The following is a 15,990-nucleotide window of genomic DNA, read 5'->3' as shown; positions in this document are numbered from 1 at the left end:
TCTACATCGACGGCCAGGCCGCGCACTGGTTACAAGTATTTCGGCAAACGCACCACAACATCACGTGGGACCTCTTCACCTCGGCGATCCTGGAGGAGTTTGGTGCGGACGAGTTCGAGGTGGTGATGCACAAGCTGCTCCAACTACGGCAAACGGGCACCGTCACCGAGTACCGCGGCGCGTTTGACGAGCAGATGTACCACCTTCTCGCGCTCGACCCGTCGATCAACACAAAATTCTTCGTCACACTGTTCCTCCTCGGTCTGAAATACGAGCTGCGCGCTCCGGTGCGCCTTTAGGCACCCTCCAGCATCACGCGCGCCTTTGTGCTCACACACATCCAGGAAGAGGAAGTGGGCACGACACACGTGCGCCCTCACCTCACTCCGTCCGGCCGGCCGCCTCCAGCCGCAACAACACCAGAGTGAGCTGTAGCCGCCCCGATCCGCGCCCAGGGAGACGAGTACACGTGGGAGGGGCAATTGCGGGATTTTTGCCGCGCCAACAACCTCTGCTTCAAGTGCAGGGATCGCTACTCCAGGGAGCACCGCTGCGCCCAGCCTGTGCAGCTCCTCACCATCAGTGTCGGGGACCATGGCGAGGTCCTTTTGGACGACACCATCCATGCCTTGCAGCTTCTCGACGACCCAGGACCGGCAGTGCAACCGCCTGCACCGGCCGTGGACGCGCCGGAATGTTGCCTCCTCTCGTCTCAAGTGCTCGACGGCATGGACTCGGCGACCACAATCCGGTTGCGTGCGCTGGTGGGGAACCAAGTCATGCTTCTTCTGCTCGACTCGGGCAGTACTCAGAGTTTTGTGAACAGGGCCTTCGTCGACCGCCTCGGCCTCGCCATGGAGGAGATGCCAACGGTGGAGGTGCGCGTGGCCAATGGCGACAAGCTCGCCTGCAACCGCATTGTGCCCGGCCTCAAGTGGTGGATGCAGGGACATACCTTCGAGACGCCCATGCGCGAACTGGAGATCTGGGGATGGACTGGCTCACCCAGCACAGTCCAATGACATATCACTGGCAAGACAAATGGGTCAAGTTCCAGCACGATGGCGAGGATGTCACCCTGCGGGGTGTGCCAACCAAGACGGCCACCACTCTCAAGACAGTCAAACCCGACGAGCTCCGCAAGATGATCGCCGGGAATTATGTCTGGGCCATGGCCATGGTGGACACCTGTGGGCACACGGCGCGCCCAGTTCGCAAGTGTCCAAGCCAAACGCCTCTCGCCGACCTGCTCGAGGAATTCGCCGATGTGTTCGCGGCACCGCAAGGGCGCCCTCCTCACCGCCAGTACAACCACGCCGTCACGCTGGTGGAGGGCGCGGTCCCTGCGAACAAGCGCCCGTACCACCACTCGCCGCTCCAAAAGGACGAAATCGAGCGCCAGGTCAAGGAGATGTTGGACTCTGGCGTGATCACACATAGTGTCAGCCCGTACGCCGCGCCGGTCCTGCTGGTCAAGAAGAAGGATGGCACATGGAGGTTCTGCGTCGACTGCCGTCGTCTCAACGACACCACCATCAAAAACAAGTTTCCCCTGCCCATCATCGACGAGTTGCTCGATGAACTGGCCGGCGCTGTGGTGTTCTCCAAGCTGGACTTGCGCACCGGCTACCATCAGGTTAGGATGCGCGAAGAGGATGAATTCAAGACGGTGTTCAAGACGCACCACGGGCATTTTCAGTTCCGGGTCATGCCGTTCGGCCTCACGAATGCCCCGGCCATATTTCAGTGTCTGATGAACGCAATCTTTGGCAAGTATGTGCGCAAGTTCGTTATCATCTTCCTGGATGATATCCTTGTCTTTAGTGAGACCATGGAAGAACACCTGGAGCATATGCGCATCGTCTTCGAACTACTCCACGCGCACCAGCTCTACGTCAAGGAATCCAAGTGCACCTTCGCCTGCGACCACATCGACTACCTCGGCCACGTGATCTCCAAGGAGGGCGTGGCCACGAACAAGGAGAAGACGCAGGCCATGGAGCAGTGGCCGACGCCGACGAACGCCATGGAGCTGTGCAGCTTTCTGGGCCTCGTTGGCTACTACAGAAAGTATGTGCCACACTACAGCATCATCGCGAAGCCGCTCACGTAGCTACTCACCAAGAAGGGGTTCTCCTGGACAGACTAAGCGCAGACGGCTTTCAACATGCTCAAGCAGGCCATGGTCACCACCCCGGTCCTGGCACTGCCAAACTTCGAGCGGCTATTCATGATTGAGACACACGCCTACGACACGGGCGTGGGCGCGGTGCTCGTGCAGGACGGCCACCCCGTGGCATACTTCAGCAAGGCGTTGGGTGCGCCCAACCAAAAGCTGTCCACCTACGAGAAGGAGTTCCTCGCCATGATGATGGCCGTCGACAAGTGGCGCCAGTACCTGCAGCACGGACCCTTCGACATCGTCACGGACCACAAGTCGCTCTGCAACCTTGGCGAGCAGCACTTGGAGACTGAGCTCCAATGCAAGGCCATGGCGAAGCTAGTGGGGCTCCAGTTTCGATTTCAATATAGGCGGGGACTGGACAACGGAGCCGCGGACGCGCTCTCCCGCGTGGGCAAGCAGTTCGAGGTGGCCGCGCTTTCAATGTGCCAGCCAGCCTAGGTGCAGGAGGTGATCAACTTCTATGCCACCGACGCCCAGGAACGACTGCAGCAACTCGCCGTCCACAACCCAGACGAGCATGGCTACGAGCTCTACAGCGGCACCCTCAGGCGCCAGGGCCACCTCTAGATTGGGGACAACTCAGCACTACGCACCAAACTCATCGCCACGCTGCACTGCAGTGCAGTGGGTGGCCAATCCGGCACCACCGCCACCTACCAGCGCGTGCGCAAACACTTCAACTGGCGGGGACTCAAGCGCGATGTCGACGACTTCGTGCAGCAGTGTGCGGTGTGCCAGCAGGCCAAACACGAGCACGTCAAGACGGCTGGTCTTCTGGCCCCGCTGCCCATCTAGGCCGCACCCTGGGAGGACCTGACCATGGACTTTGTCGAAGGCTTGTCGTGCTCGGAAGGCTGCGACACGATCATGGTGGTCGTTGACAGCTTCACCAAATTCGTGCATTTCGTCCCCTGCTGTCGGATCACGGGTTCCGGCAAAACCCTCAAGGTTCGAACACTCGGGTGCGCACGAAGATCTCCCCCAACTGATCCACGTCCTAGCTTTGCTAAGATCTCAAGGGCTAACTCGACGAACTCGCAACACTAGGGACACATGATCTATACTGGTTCGGGCCACCGTTGTGGTGTAATACCCTACTCCAGTGTGGTGGTGGTGGATTGCCTCTTGGGCTGAGGATGAACATTACAAGGGGAAGAACAGCCTCCTGAGGCGGGGTGTTCTTGTGCCTGGTGAACTTGTGTGGTTGAGGATGATCTGAGTGATCCGTCCGAATCTGAGTTGTCCACTACGGTGGTGGCTAGTTCTACTTATAGAGGCCCTTGTCCTCTCCCCAAATATTGATCGGGAAGGGAGCCAACAACGGCCAATTTGAAAGGGGACAACTAGTACCACTTATCCTGACAAAAGCAGTCTTCGCCTGCAAAAGGCTCTGGTGGTGACACGGCCTTGGGCTCCATGGTAACCTTCGTCTTGCTGTCCTGCTAGTCTTGGTCTCGTTGCACTGATATGGAAACCTTTGCTTGATGCCTCGGTACTCCGCGCCTGCGCTTGCCTCCTTAGCACCAAAGAGGAAACAAGTACACTGCGCGCGCTGGCGCCCGCCTGGTCTCGATCGTCATGGCTCACGTCACTAGAACCTCGCGAGATTTGTCTTGCCTCGATCTCTCCGCCCCTCGCGAGCCAACCTGGTGAGGCCGCTCCCGAAGGGGTCTTGCGCCGTCCGCCTTGCGAGGCTTGGCCCCTCGCGAGGGTCTTGAGTGCTTGTTGGTGAAGATGGGCCGTACGGGCCCGCTCGCAGAGCCACGCCGTGGGCCGCAGGCAGGCAAGTCTGGGGACCCCTGTTCCCAGAACGCCGACAGTAGCCCCCGGGCCCAAGGCGCGCTTGGGCTTGGCTTCGAAGCGAAGCCAAAGTTCAAGCGCGGAGCGCCGCGGGCCCCAATAGCCTGCGGCCTTAGTCAACGTGTGGCGGTTTGATTGGACGTGGGCGTCTCCACTTCCCCACGCTGCCTCGGCAACTACCCGACTTGACAAAAGGCTGGCGTGGACAGCGCTTGTCTTCACTGCTTCCCTTCGCCTTGCTCAGATCCCCTTTCTTGCGCCATGCCTCCGAAATCCCTAGATCTGCTTCCATCCCCCACCGCATCAGCGAGCAATGGCGTCGCGTAACATCAAGCCCTCCTCGTCGCCGGCTTGGTACGAACCAGCGCTCGATGCGCCCAACATCTCAGAGAAGAGCCTCGCCGCCACGCACTTGCTGACGGCGGGGGAAAGCAACGAGAGGGGGAAGACGGGGCTCCGGGTTGCCTCCGATGCGCCGGAGCCTGAGGGGAGTACTTTTTTCCCCTTCTTCACGAGTAGCATCGCTGCGGGGCTGGTTCCCCCCTTTTCTGACTTCTTCTACGAGGTCCTCGGCCACTACGGGCTGCAAGTGCTGCATCTTCAACCCAACTCCATCCTTCTCTTGTCCATCTTCGCCTACTATTCCGAGGCGTACCTCGGCATGATGCCGTCCGTAGCTCTTCTGCGCCACTTCTTCTTCCTCCGCGTCAAGGAGGGTCACGCCTCCGGGTGTGCCAACTTCATCGCGGCCGGCAAGGCCAACTCGATCTCAAAGTCGGGGAAGAAAGCCGAAGGCTTCCGGAGCAAGTGGGCAATGATGGACGCAAAATGCATCCACCCACGCCTGACGCTGCCGACGGAGATGCCCCAGTCCGACAAGGGGTGGTCCTGCGCGAAGCTCTCCGATGAGCAGGCGACGTTGGTGCTGGAGCAGATGAAGACCGACCTGAAGCCGGGCAACGCGAAGGCGGCGAAGGTGACAGGGGCCATGCTCCTGAGGGAATTCCTGATGCTGCGCGTGGCCCCGCTTCAAGCCCGTTCGCGCCCCTTGTGGGAGCTTGGGGACGAAGAGGACAAGGTTCGCCTGAGCCTGAAGGCCTTGTCCGACGGTGAGCTGGCCGCGGTTCTCTGCCTCCTGGCTGGGGACGACCAGGAGTACCCGTCGAGCATCTTCACCCCCTTGTTTCGCCGTGAGGACGGGGCGCAGCTCGTGGCTTCCAGGCCGACTTTTGATGGGCGCGGGCTGGTGCCGCCGGCGCCTACCGGGGCCCCTGCAGCGCTGAAGCCGGTGGAGCTATCTTCTGATGAGTCTCACGGGGAGGAAGAGGGGGAGGAGGAAGACTCGGAGGTGACCCACGAAGGAATGGGGGAGACCTCCCCTTGAGCAAGGCTGATATCCTCCGCGCCCTGCCAGATGATGCCGAGGCCGACGCCCGCCAGGAGAAAGGGGAGCTGCCCATTATCCTGACAAGGGGCAGGTCATCATTGGTCTCCCGAGATGTTTCTCCCGCCTCGGTGCCGTCTGGAGCTGCTTCCGGCCCCTCTGTTGCGCCGTTTTCTGCTCCCGGAGTCTGTGCGCCCACGCCTCAGGCCTCGAAGCTCTCAGGCTTCAAGCTCACCAAGCGGAGGGTGGACTATGCTGCGGTGGACCAGTAAGTGCTTGAGCTTCGTCTTGTTCTTGCTTATACTGTTGTCTCCTCACGCTCGTCCTTGGTTGACCAGGTCGTCGCCTTCGGCGAAGAAGAGGAAGGAGGGTGCATCACCCATGCCTAGGACTGAACCATCTGCAGCGGCTGCACTCCCCTCCGTGGAGAAAGGAAACGACAGCTCTCGTACTTCTCCGGCCCTGTCTCCCTTGTGAAGCCTGGAGGGGCGTCGTCCGGAGGGGTCAGCCCCCGAGGCCCCGCTGGCTCCGGAATTGCCGGTGTCCGGTTCGGCTGCTGAGGTCCCGGAGGCTCAGGAGCCCTTGATCTCCCAAGCCCTGGTGACGACGCTGCCCCCTCCTCCTGCTGCGCCATTACTCCCAGGTTCTTCTGCCTCCTCCGCTGTCTTGGAGCGTGCCCTTTCAGAGATGACTCAGTTGTGGGAAGATCTCCTGGGCGCGGATCCGCGCCTGGTAGCCGGGCGCCTGGAGTTGGCCTCCGCCTAGCTTCAGTCTGACGCAGTTGTGCGAGAGACACTGAGCAAGGCCGCGACGACCTCCGAGAAGGAGAAACGGGCCGCCGCTCAAGCTGCGGCCGATCACAAGGCGGCGCTGAAGGACGCCGAAGCCGCCCGCGACCACTGTCGGGTGCTGGAGGACGAGCTGAAGAGTCTGCGCGCTGAGCACGCAGAAGAAGCTCGTGGCCGCCAGGCAAGGAGGAGGAGATGAGGACCCGGGAGGACGCCATCAAGAACTGCGATGCCAAGCTGGGGGAGTTGGCGAAGGTGCAGGCCGCCGAACGCAGCCGGCTGGAGGAGCGGGAGCGGAAGGTGCGAGCGAAGGAGGTCGAGCTTGACGCCAAGGCGAAGGTCCTGGCTGAGGACCGTGCGGCCTTCGCGCTTCTCGAGAAGAGGTCCCGCGTCACGCTGAAAGCACTTTACGAGAAGGGCCTGGAAAAGCCGTTGACCACCGACGAGGATGGCCCTGCTCAGCTGCTTCCCTACCTGGTTGCCACGCTTGAGGAGGTTGTGAGCGGCATCGGTCCTATGGCCGAGGCGGAAGCCCGCGTTCTTTCCTAAGCTGCACTGACGCGTGTCTTCAGTCACCTCCATCTTGTAATATTTGTTTTGAGATTTTGTGATTTTCTTCCTATTCGCTTTATGTTCTGCGTTGGCAGAGCCCGACCCCGCGCATACCTCAACCGCCGTTGGGCCGACCGGAGACCAGGACGGAACCAAGGAATGAGGGGCTACGTGACCAGTTAGGCTCCTGAGTCGCGATGCTCAGGAGTCCCCCTTGACGCGCAAACAGCTTATAGGAAGGAGACATGAGGATAGGATTAGCGTTCTACGTCGGCGGAGCCGGCCCCGTGCATACCTCAACCGCCGTCGGGCCGACCGGAGACCAGGACAGACCCAAGGAGTGAGGGGCTACGTGACCAGTTAGGCTCCTGAGTCGCGATGCCCGGGAGTCCCCTTTGACGTGCAAACACCCTTCATACATTTGCCCTCGCCGAGGCTCGGGAGGGACGCACGACGACCAGGTCCGGGGGACCCGATTTGGTGGCGTACGCTTGGGCGTGACCCGAGCGCAGCCCCCGTGCCCAGCCCCCTCGCGCGACTCTCCCGAGGGGAGGTGTTGCGGTGAGGCCGGACACTGAGTTCTGGGGCTCCCTGAGGTTGATGCGGCCGTGGGGCCGCCCTCAGTTTTTTATCACCAGCGCGGAGCATAGCGCTTCCGCACTTGCACGGGCATAGCCGGTCCTCGGCAGTGTCGACAGCCAGCGCGGAGCATGGTGCTTCCACTGGTGTGTGGGAGGGGACTCCCTACTGCGAAGAGCCCCCGGGGCGTGTACAGCCCCACCCTGACACGTGGCTTGCACGGCAGGGCTAGACGAGGTGTGTCTGGGCACTCGTGAGTCAGCGCAGGACTCACGAGGCCCTACCTCAAGGCGGGTTGCGCCTGGTCTTGGTTTTTATTCGCTGCGCTGGTCCTGCGAGGTGGTCAGACAACCTGCGCCGAACGAATCTCCTGAGGTTATCGCGTGAGAAGGCCCAGCACCAACGGCCCCAGGAGGTGACGTGAACGGGGCCGGCCCGCCAGACAGAACTCAGCCGTTGGATTTATCGATGCTGCAGGGACGGGCCCAAGCACAGACGCCGTGCTTAACCTACTCACGCGAAGGATGCTGAAGAAAAACGGCCGGCGCACCGCTCCCATGGTGGGTGACGATCGAGCAGGTAATAGTCATAGGTAGATTAAGCATGGAAAGCATACTGGCTTAAGCAAATGCAAGGAAGATACATGACACTGGGTCAGGCCCGAGCGGCTTGGGGATGATGCTGCCCGAGGGGCGCCCCCAGCAAGGTAAGCTAAAGACATGAAAAGGGATACATGCCACAGGGACGGACCCATGTGGCCTAGGAATGATGCAGCCCGGGGGGCGCTCCCAGCTAAATAAACTTGGAAAATGTCACCTGGTTCTGTTGATGAAGGGATGTTGGGGCAGCTGAAGGTACGCGGCGAAGGGGTTGCTCCTCACGAGCCACCGGGGCCCTGAGCCTCGGGAGGCTCTGGGGGTCTAGGTGGTTCCTTGAGGACCGTCTCCATCTCCGTCAGGACGGCGTGGTGCCTGGCCTCCTGAGTCGCCAGGGCGCGCCGCAAGTTGCGCTGATAGGCGGATGCCACGCTCGGCAGGCCAAAGGGCATTCGAATGCGGCTATGCGGTGGCCCCTCGCAGCGTCCCACGCGCGAAGACCAGAAGGGCTCCTGAGACGCGGCCGTGTTAAGCCCTGGAATGTCGATGCAAATGCGCAGCCCGGCATCCTCGCCTGGATGGGAGGCTGCGCCAGGTGAACGGCGGTTGCCGCGTATGGCCCTTGCATCTTGCAACTCCTGGGTGGTCTTGGTGATGAACTCATGAGCGGTGGGCGTTCCTCGCCCTGTGTCCTCCTGAGGGAGACGTGTCGTGAAGCACGCCTCCAAGTGGTGCCCGAGTTCCTCCCTCGTGATGTTGGCAAGGTCTGAGGCCCTCCAGAAGAGAGCCCCTGAGCCCTGCCCGAGAAGGGCGCCGGGCGCGCTTTCCTATGCGATGGAGGGAGGCGCCCCAGGTGCGGGCGCTGGTCCAGACGTGGCGCCGCTTGCCTGAGGCTCTGCACGGAGCAGCTTCTTCTTATTATTAGGGGTGGCCTCAGGAGGGCACTCGCCCTTGCTCTCGGGGTCGTCGATTGCTGCAGCTTGGAAGGCACGCTCGAGGGAGCACAACGCGTCTCTTTCTTCGCACGGGACTGTGATGATTCTGCCGCTCCGTGGCATCTTGAGGACATTGTAGTCGTGGTGGGTCACTGCCATGAACTTGGCGAGGGCTGGATACCCAAGGATGGCGTTGTATGGCAGGCGAATGTGGGCGATGTCCAAGTCGATGAGCTCTGTACGGTAGTTGTCGCGCTGTCCGAAGGTGACGGGAAGGCGGACCTGCCCGATTGGGGTAATGGAGCTGTCGGTCACTCCTAAGAAAGGCTTGGTGGTCTGATGTCGGTGTTCTGGGAATGGGGGTCCCCGGACTTGCCTGCCTGCGGCCCGCGGCGTGGCTCTGCAAGTGGGCCTGTACGGCCCATCTTCACCAACAAGCATTCAAGACCCTCGCGAGGGGCCAAGCCTCACGAGGCGGAGGACACAAGACCTCCTCAGGAGCGGCCTCACCAGGTTGGCTCGCGAGGGGTGGAGAGATCAAGGCAAGGCAAACCTCACGAGGTTCTCGTGACGTGAGCCATGACGACCGAGACTAGGCGGGCGCCAGGCGGGTGCCAGCGCACACAGTGTCCTTGTTTCCTCTTTGACGCTAAGGGGGCAAACGCAGGCGCGGAGTACCGAGGCATCAAGCAAAGGTTTCCATATCAGTGCAACGAGACCAAGACCGGTAGGAGGGCAAGAAGGAGGTCACCGTGGAGCCCAAGTCAGGGTTGAGGGAGTCCTGGATTAGGGGGTCCTCGGACAGCCGGACTATATTCTTTGGCCGGACTGTTGGACTATGAAGGTACAAGATTGAAGACTTCGACCCGTGTCCGGATGGGACTCTCCTTGCCGTGGAAGGCAAGCTTGGCAATACGGATATGTAGATCTCCTCCCTTGTAACCGACTCTGTGTAACCCTAGCCCCCTCTGGTGTCTATATAAACCAGAGGGTTTAGTCCGTAGGACGACAACAATCATACCATAGGCTAGCTTCTAGGGTTTAGCCTCTACGATCTCGTGGTAGATCAACTCTTGTAATACTCATATCATCAAGATCAATCAAGCAGGAAGTAGGCTATTACCTCCATCGAGAGGGCCCAAACCTGGGTAAACATTGTGTCCCCTGCCTCCTGTTACCATCCGCCTTAGACGCACAGTTTGGGACCCCCTACCCGAGATCCACCGGTTTTGACACCGACATTGGTGCCTTCATTGAGAGTTCCACTATGTCGTCATCATAAGGCTGGATGGCTCGCCTTGTTGTCAAGGACAACATCACCTCTGGGGGAGCCCTGGCTGTAGGCCAAACTCTCCGACTAGGCGGTTTCATCATGACCGCATGTTCGGCCGTGGCGCCAACGATGACTTCTCGGGTCATCGAAAACAGCCTCCACGTCAGCTCGGGACTCGCCGAGCAGTTGGATCCAATAGAGCTCTCTTCTTTGAACGAGCTCTTGGATCGCATCGCCGCTTTGGGAGTCGCTACGGACTATGATCAGATCGGTCTTAAACCCGACCAAAGGGAGATCGACTCCCCGCCGGTCACCCATCAGATAGCGGTGGTGGAGGAGCAGTGCGGCGATTCTTCCTCTATCTTGAGGACAAACTATGTCCGGATTCCCGAGCTCTCTGGGCCGGATACCCGTCTACGGGAGGACATCGCCCAAACCCTGAACCTAGAATCAGGCAGCGGCCCAGACCTATTGGGCAACATCCCGGAGCCCGAACTGCCAAGATCGGAAACTCGTCCGCCCCTGGGTCTCAGATCGGGTCAAGGTTCGGACTTAAATCCACCCACCCACCCAGATATAAACGATCTTTCCAACATTAGACAAGAGCCCCAGGAGACAGTACATCACTATTGGGCCAGATTCCTCCTTGTAATGAACAAGGTCAAGGACTGTCGCGAGGAAGACGCAATTTCATTCTTTTGCAATAATTGCACGGACAAGGGAATCCTCAACGCCATAAGTCACCGTGACATAGCACTTCGTTGACTTGGCAGCCATAGTACGGAAGTACTGTGCCATGGAAAGCGCCTGGAAAACCCAAACAAAATTTTGGGATAATTCGGCTTTGACAAAACCCCCAGTCCGAACTAAAAGGGTGCACTCTCGTAAGTCACCTGACCCAATTACAAAGAAGCAAAAGCCCACTACAGGGCGTAGAACCGTATTGGAGGGATGGCTTAATGGGCCATGCAAAATGCACAGTACAACGGATACCATACCAACACACAGCCTTAGAGCATGTTGGGTACTCTGGCAGGTGGCCAAGAGCGGTGAGGATCTCCTCATTAACAATACCACAGAACACCATCCCGTGGAGAACAACAATACAGTATTGACAGTCTTCGAGACCTTCGCCTCAAATAATAGGCATAAACAAGCACTCCGCAGCCTTGCCGAAGTCTGCCACGTGGCAGCAATAAATCCATGGAACGACACGGCTATCACCTTCAATGCCAGTGACGAACCTAAATTCCGAACAGCCCGAGCACTAGCCGCCTTGGTCCTTAGTCCAATTATGGACGGCTTCCGGCTTACTAAAGTGCTCATGGACGGCGGCAGCGGATTAAACCTCATCTATGAGGAGACTCTTCAAAAAATGGAATAGACAGAAACCGCATTGAGCAAAGCAGCACGACCTTCAGAGGAATCATCCCTAGTCGGGAGGCACGATGCACTGGGAAAATCACACTAGATGTGGTATTCGGCACGCCGGAGAATTATAGGTCCGAAGAAATCACATTCCAAGTGGCCCCGTTCAGTAGCGGATACCACGCCCTTCTAGGGCGGGAGGCATTCACGATCTTCCAAGCCATACCCCATTACGGGTACATGAAGCTCAAAATGCCCGGGCCCAATGGAATCATCACTCTAGCTAGTGATCCGGACATAGCACTCCGCGCCAAAAACAAAACAGCCGCACTGGCCCTCGAGGCATTATCCGAAGCCCTCGCGGCCGAGGAATTAACTGCACTGCGCTCCACAGTGGACAGGGACGACGTGATACTCGACAAAAGATCCAAGTCCACCTCTTTTAAACCAGCGGATGAAATAGTCAAATTCCAAGTCCACCCAACGGACCCTACAAAAACAGCATCTATCGGGGCACAGTTAAACCCCGCTGTAGACGCCGCACTACGGGAGTTCCTGCGCGAGAATTGGGACATATTCGCCTGGCATCCTTCAGACATGCCAGGAATCCCACGCAGGCTGGCCGAGCATAGCCTTAACATTCTAAAGGGATTCAAGCCGGTCAAAGAGACTCTTCGGCGTTTCTCTGAACGTAAGCGACAAGCCATGGGAGAGGAGCTAGCCAAGTTACTGGAGGCCGGATTCATTAGAGAAATAAAACATTCGGACTGGCTAGCAAACCTGGTGATGGTACCAAAGAAGGATAAATCATGGCGCCTATGTGTCGATTTCAAGGACCTTAACAAGGCTTGCCCCAAGGATCCCTTCCCCCTCCCCCGCATCGATCAAATTATCGACGCTACTGCAGGACACGACTCATTGTGTTTCCTCGACGCATACTCCGGATACCATCAAATCAAGATGGTGGAGTCCGACCAAGCCGCAACAGCATTTATCACCCCATATAGCCCCTTCTGTTTTAACACCATGCCTTTCGGGCTCAAGAACGTCGGTGCAACGTATCAACGCATGATTCAGACATGCTTGGAAAAACATATCAGCAAAACAGTGGAGGCATGCGTAGATGATGTGGTCGTTAAAACTAGACACGTCGAATCCTTAATAAACGACTTGAGGCTCACGTTCGACAATCTCCGAACATACGACATCAAGCTCAATCCGGAAAAATGCGTTTTCGGCGTGCCCGCTGGAAAGCTCCTGGGCTTCATCGTCTCCAGTAGAGGAATCGGAGCAAATCCGGCTAAAATCCGAGCTCTCTCACAGTTAGCTATCCCAACAGACCTCAAGAAAATTCAGAAACTAACTGGATGCGTGGCGGCCTTAAGCCGCTTTATCTCCCGATTAAGAGAAAAAGCACTACCCCTTTATCGCCTTCTTCGGCGCACCGAACACTTCGAGTGGACGGATGCGGCCAAAGCCGGATTGGAAGAAATAAAAGCCATCCTGGCCACCAACCCAATCCTGGCTGTGCCAAATGTCGGTGAACCAATGCTGTTATATATAGCGGCAACTCACCAAGTTGTAAGCGCAGTGCTCGTCGTCGAACGAGAGACGGACAGACATAAATTCCCACTTCAAAAGCCGGTATACTATGTATCCACTGTCCTCACTCCATGCAAATCACGGTACCCACATTATCAAAAGATAGCATACGCGGTATTCAGGGCATCCCGGAAATTACGACACTACTTTCAAGAGTGTTCAATTACGGTGCCTCGGAAGTACCACTCAACAGCATAATAAACAACCGCGATGCCACGGGCCGGATTGCTAAATGGGCTATCGAGCTCCGCCCGTTTGACATAACATATAAACCACGGCGAGCCATTAAGTCGCAAGTACTGGCCGATTTTGTCGCCGAGTGGACAGAAGCCGAACTCCCTAAAGAATACGGCGCGTACTCCAATTGGATCGTGCACTTCGACGGCTCTAAAATGCTGGCGGGTCTGGGGGCTGGTGTCATCCTGACATCCCCCACTGGAGATATAGTCCAGTACGTACTCCAAATACTATACACAGACTCCAACAATGCGGCAGAATATGAGGCCCTGTTACACGGTCTCCGGATGGCAGTCTCCATGGGCATTCAACGCCTGGAGGTGCGGGGGGACTCGAACCTGGCAATATCTCAGATAAATGGAGACTTTGACGTCAAGGATCCAAAAATGGCGGCTTACCGCAACGCCGTCCTCAAAATGTCAGCTCGGTTCGAGGGGCTCGAATTCCACCATGTGGTCCGAGAAAACAATCAAGCGGCGGACATCCTCGCCCGCATCGGCGCTAAGCGCGACCCTGTCCCACCCAGTATCTTCTTGGAAAGGTTGTTTAAGCCATCCATGGTATGGGAAGGAGAGACTGGCAAAAACAGTCCGGACTTGGCCACAACACCAAATACTAAACACTATGACGTCATCAGAGGCTCCGCCACCGAAATAACACCTTCCGCCCACGTGATTATGGTTGTCATCGCCCCGTGGACAGAACCCTTCCTGGCCTACCTACCTAGGCAGGAACTATCGGAGGACCCAAACGAGGCACGTTGCATTGTGAGGTGGTCTAAATCCTACAAGGTCCACGAGGGAGAGCTTTATAAGAAAAGCGCCACCGGAGTCCTTCAAAGGTGCATCTCCGAAGAGGAAGGGCGGAAACTTTTGGCAGAAATTCATGCTGGACTTGGCGGCCACCACGCCGCAGCTCAGGCCCTTGTAAGCAAGGCCTTCCGTATAGGTTTCTACTGGCCGACGGCCCGAGAAGACGCACAGGACCTTGTCCAACGTTGCGTCGGTTGCCAGCTCTTTGCAAACCAAAGCCATATGCCGCCTACCGCTCTCCAAACAATCCCCATTACTTGGCCCTTTGCGGTCTAGGGGCTTGATATGGTCGGACCCCTCAAAGGGGGAAGCCATAAGAAAAATACTTATTGATCATGGTGGATAAATTCACCAAATGGATAGAAGCCAAACCAGTTAAAACGGCCGAATCCGGACCAGTGATAGACTTCATATCTGGGGTTGTACATCGTTATGGCGTCCCCCACAACATCATCACCGACAATGGCTCGAACTTTACAGCCGATGAGGTAAAACTTTGGTGCAGCAACATGGGCATCAAGCTCGATTATGCTTCTGTCTATCACCCGCAAACTAACGGTCAAGTCGAGCAAGCAAATGGTCTTATCATGAGCGGCATTAAACCTAGAGTAGTGCGGTCCTTAAAGGAATCAAACACGCACTGGGTAGAGGAGCTCGACTCCGTACTATGGGGGCTGCGGACCACGCCGAATCGCACTACCGGATACACACCGTTTTTTATGGTGTACGGCGCAGAGGCGGTACTGCCCTGCGACATAATCCATGACTCACCTCGAGTGCGCATGTATGAAGAGAAAGAAGCCGAGCTCGATCGGCAGGACAGTTTGGACGCCCTGGAGGAGGAGCGTGACGTGGAAAAAGCCCCTTCTGCATTCTATCAGCAACAGGCTCGAAGGTATCAAAGCAGAGAAGTACGGGCCAAAACCTATAACGTTGGCGAACTCGTTCTACGCCTACCGGAGAAGAAAAAGAACAAGCTTAGGCCCAAATGGGAAGGTCCCTTCATTATTGACCAAGTTCTGACCGGTGGAGCGTACCGTCTGCGGGATGCATCGGATAATCGACTCGAGCCAAACCCATGGAACGCAGCCAGACTCCGAAGGTTCTACGCCTAGTACCGGACTCTATGTTCGTCTCCTTACCTCCGTCAATTTTTTAAATATCCGTTATCTGTCTTTTATCTCTTTCTTTTTTCCGTTTCTTCAAGGCCTTAAAAGGCTAAATTGTGTCTTGACTACACAATCTTGACGCGCTAACCGCGCTCATTATACCTGGGGGCTTCTTATGAAGAAGCTTAATATAACTATTTTCCGGGCTCTATGCCCCACACATGTGTTATTCTTCCACATGTACCTTTTTCGCCATTATATGCATCGATATGACTTAAGTTTTGGCCAAGCTGGGTTGCCTGTCTCTTGTGTTTATGCCTACGTTCCCGTTAATTCGGCTAGGGCATAAGGGGAGCACCTCTGCGATTGTAACTGCCGGGTCAGCCGGATGTGTACCTCAGACTGGGTGAAGCCGAAAGCTAGCGTTCTTAAGGGAATACTCGGTCGGTGAACAAAAGATGATTTTTATTTATTTTAATACATGCCCCCAGATGTTTATAGCCTGCGTCTCTTTTCGCAGTTCGGACATGCACATTAGGGCATGCGTACCCAGGGAAAGAAACCCTTAACGGAACTATTCTCCCTGGAAGATGTTTCTTACTATCCATGTAATATAACATAGCTAGTTGGGTACTTGTATGTTCAAGCACTTATGACCCCTACGCCTGGTTTCCACGTGTACCCCGGTTTTTACATAACTGAGCGGGTATTCGGATACACTCCGGACTATCGGGTCCAGAGGTCGAAGCGAAAAGGTCCGCCATGACAAA

This window comes from Aegilops tauschii, chromosome 3, assembly GCF_002575655.3.
Source record: "Aegilops tauschii subsp. strangulata cultivar AL8/78 chromosome 3, Aet v6.0, whole genome shotgun sequence".
NCBI classification, from domain to species: Eukaryota; Viridiplantae; Streptophyta; class Magnoliopsida; order Poales; family Poaceae; genus Aegilops; species Aegilops tauschii.
The sequence above is the reverse complement of the archived record's forward strand: the minus strand, read 5'-3'. Positions refer to the sequence as shown.